We start from the raw sequence: 4,162 nt of genomic DNA on the forward strand, positions 1-4,162 counted from the left end.
GTTTGCCAGCCATCACAACCCAGCACATGGGCAGTACGCAGCAGCCGGTCAATTAGTTGTATATTGCAAAGATCTAGAAAGGGGAAATCAAATGAAGAGGAGATCCTCTCCTCTCCTCCATGTTTTGAGGATATCAAAGGCTCCTGATTATTTGTGCCTTGAGTGGGGACCTTTGCTGTAGCAAACCTTGATGTAATTTTAATGAAACCTTGTAGCCTTAAAGGAAAACACCATCTTCTCTCTCAAGGGCAAAACAATTCCAGCTTGTCAGGCACTCAAGAGCCTTAGTCAGCTCATTACAGGATGCAGAGCATAAGGAACAAAAGTGACAGCTGTAAAAAAAATGCTAAAGGGGCTGATTTTTCAACCTTTGCATGGAACAGATAGGGTTGTGTGCCCATTCATTCTGTGATAAACAACAGCTGGGATCTATCCTGTGATGCCTACAAGGTCCGAAGGCGGTTATATCAGGTACGGGAGAAATTTAATCCTTTTGGAATTCTTGACTCCCTGCTGTGACCCCATGACCTTTGCCCCTAGTTTTGTTCACTCAGTGTCCTCCACGCTTTCTGTGATCTTCTACCACTTCTGCTTGAGCTTGAAGCCAAAGTAATCCCTTTGCCAAGGGGAGGGGATGCAAGTCGGGAGGAGAGACGGTAGATGCAATTTTTCATTAATTATCAGAATAGTGAAGCTAAAAGAATTGCTAGAGGTTGTCAGCCAGAACAAATTGATTCAAGCTGGCCATCAGGTGGGAAAACATGAACAGGTATGCCTTCTTACAGTGACCCTTGTCTTTGTGACACTTGAGAGAAACTGGGCCCATCAAAAGAACGCAGTTGAATTCACCATGAAGATGGAAGGACTGAACTAAAGATAGGCAGAGCACCTTTAAAAGTAATACATTGACTTAAATGTAAGCTTTCTTGGTTTACAATCCACTTCCTAAGAACAAGATGTTTTCTTCAGGTGTGTTTGAAGAATTGGATTGTCATCTATGAATCGCATATTGAAATGAGGGTTGTTGGGGGTTTTTTTGTAGTCTTAAAGGTGACACAATACATTTTTCCCTGTTTCTGAAACAACTTGACACAGTGACATCTCTGAAAGCTGAATGAAAGGGTTGCTGGCCCCAGACAGTGCCGCCAATAATACTATTGCATTTGCACCTCTGTTCGCTTAAACTACAACTGAACATATTATTTGCTTCCACTCTAGTCATTTTAAAATTGGAGTTAAAATCTTCCTTTCGCAAAGGATTAGTTTGCAAAGACAGAGCTGCCACATCTATCTGAAATTCTGCAAACTATGAAATGAAGGTTTATTATTAAATAGTTCATTTATACTTTTTCAGCCCATGAGGGCCTCTAGAGCAATGCACAAATTTAAAATGTTAAGGACATTCTTTAAAAACAGATGAACGATTGGTTTTAAGAAACTTAAAAAAAAATCAGAGCCAACTTTCTTTTTAAAAAAATAGAAAAACCTTGGAGGAGATCACTGTTGAGTATTTATTTATTTATTTATTTATTTATTTATTTATTTATTTATTTATTTATTTATTTATTTATTTATTTATTTATTTATTTATACATACCCCACCCATCTGGTCTAAAAGACCACTCTATGTTATATGCTCATGCTGTAACGTAGAGTACAAAACAGCTTCTATAAAACCAATAAAAAATTCCTAAAGCAATCTGCCTGAAGCTTGCCTATAAAATAATTTGATGCTGCCACAAATTCAGTGGGGATGTCTGGCTGGCCTCCTGTACTTGAACCGTGATGACTCTATCCTAGGAGATTGGGTGGCTGGGGCTAGTCATTTGGGGCAGAATTCCCTCCTGCAGAAGTCATATACATTGCCCTTGAACTTCGACAAATGGAGGGAGAGGTTTGTTAAAAATGGGTGAGAATCACTTACGCCAGGACTAGGCAATTTTGGTAAGGCAGGGTGCAGGGTCCAGTCTCTGTAAGGTCTGCTGCAGGTCACACTACCCCCTCTTGCTAAAATAGACTAAAACTTTGCTTAAAGTTTAAGAAGAAGGGATTTTTAAAAATTAAGATAAGACATCTAGGACCAGCAAATGTTGTTTTAAATTAGGCAATGCTCATGGCGAGGAGGACGGGGAATCTCTGAGGTTCCAGGCTCAAAGATGAGCAGGGCACACATGAAGGTCTGCCTACTGTATGTTGCCCACTAATTTTACTGTCCAATTGTAATTCTTTTTCAGGTCATGTATTTGACCAATCTGTGCTGCTCCATTACTACCAGAAGAACAACTGCAGCTACGATCCTCCCATTTATTCTTTTCCCATGAGATCTAGACATTTGAAAGGTAATAAATGGACACTTCATCAAGATTTCCCACGGCAAAAGAAAATATGGCCAAACAAGTTGATTTATGGCATTTTATAGCCACTTTCTATTGACTGTTCTGCGGAAACACATTGCCTGATTGGTAGCTAGAGCACCTCTCAGAAAGAGGAAAAGCTAGCACAATTAGGCAATGCAAAGATGTGAGGGTACTGAAGTCATAGGTCTTCCCTCCCCTAAAACTGGTTGGTCTCTTTGAGCTTTGCTTCTACTGTATACACACCATGTAAGGGTGAGCTTGCTGGGCACTTACAGGCCAAATATAATTTCTTACCCTGGGTTCTCTGACTAGCATATAGAACAAAAGGGGCACATGTAATCTTGGCCTGTCCTATTCTGATTGCCTGTGGGGCACATGGGTCTAAGTAAACACGACACAAAAACCCTACACAGAACTGATTATATTCACCGGTTTTGTTTTGTGTTTTAGGTAGAGGAAGAAATAAGAGGACGTGTAAGCAGAGCAGAGATTAGAAAATCACTAGGTGGCACTGTTGTTTCGGGAAAAAAAAGCCATAGAACATCAATGATACAACCGGGAGAAATATGTGATTTTTAAGGTCTCGTTCATTCACAGTAACTTGAACTAATTTTGCTATTTTATGTAATTATTGCAGATGCAGTTCAAATAACACTTTGCAAACTCTGACAATTTCATACTTAAATAAAGTGAAATGTGTTTATCCCCAGTGTTCAAATATACAGTGCCTGTGATCTCAGATAAGCAGAAATCATAAACAGAAAATTAAAAGATATTTCATTTGCCATATTATCCTGAGATTTGTTTCCTTGAGAATTCCAAATCTTCTTCAGAGAAGTTATGTGAATTGCATGAAATCATAACAATTCTGGCTAGGTTATTTATTTTATTTATTTATTTTATTTATATCCCGCCTATCTGGTCGGGTCAGGACCACTCTAGGCGGCTAATTACTGTACATTTAATTTTTCTACCTAAAATGTTGGTTTAGACTTCTATCAATCTTGCATAAGATTCAGAGCCAACAGTAAAGAGAGGGGGAAATGGAGCTGCTTTGTATAAATGTGCAAATGAAAGGAACTGATACTCTTTAATCAAGGATTTCACCACGTATTTCTAAAGTCACAGTAAGCCACCTCAGACAAATTACATTTAAGTGGGTTAAACACTAGACCATGACACAAAATGATAGAATTGTATAGAACTTGAGAACACTGCTTTTTTTAAGAAAACATCTCCCCTAAATTCTCCAATATCTCAGCCTTTCGATTCTTATACTATACTACAAAGGGGTAACTCTCTTCTTTGGGAGCTACTTGCCTCCTTTACAACAGCCTTCCTCAACTTGCCACTCCCATAATCTACAACTTCCCTCACGGCCATTCATGCACAGAGTTCAGATAGGATTATCAACATCAAGGACATTACCAGGCAATACTGCAGCCTTTGGCCCTTTGGATTTAAAACTCCCACAGTCTCTTACCATTGGGCTGTACTGTTCTGGAGGTTGACAGCTGGAGAGCTGAATTTTCTCCATCGCTGCAATAATGTTTATATGCAACTTGTACAAAACTTTCACTGATGATTTCTGGACCAGAGTGATTTACATACATGTGAACTCCTTATGCAGCAACTGATTCAGTAGCAATTAGTTTTAGGCGTTCATTTTGCTCTGTTGTAATTTGTCCATGGATTAGAAAGGGGCATAAATGACCCCCCCCTTGGTTTTGTTAGTGATCCTTGGGTTCCTTTCAGCTCATCCCTTGACTACTTGGATAAGTGGCCTTAGACTCCCAAAGAGATAT

General features: G+C 39.2%; 1 long non-coding RNA gene across 1 annotated transcript; it reads left to right on the forward strand.

Moving 5' to 3' along the window:
- Positions 1-487: 487 nt before the first annotated feature.
- Positions 488-3,337, forward strand: LOC110087828 (uncharacterized). Its single transcript, XR_012086960.2, has 3 exons — positions 488-769; positions 2,235-2,339; positions 2,808-3,337. It is a non-coding gene; the product is annotated as an uncharacterized LOC110087828 (long non-coding RNA).
- Positions 3,338-4,162: the final 825 nt, after the last annotated feature.

This window comes from Pogona vitticeps, chromosome 1 (assembly GCF_051106095.1).
Source record: "Pogona vitticeps strain Pit_001003342236 chromosome 1, PviZW2.1, whole genome shotgun sequence".
In the NCBI taxonomy this organism is placed as follows: Eukaryota; Metazoa; Chordata; class Lepidosauria; order Squamata; family Agamidae; genus Pogona; species Pogona vitticeps.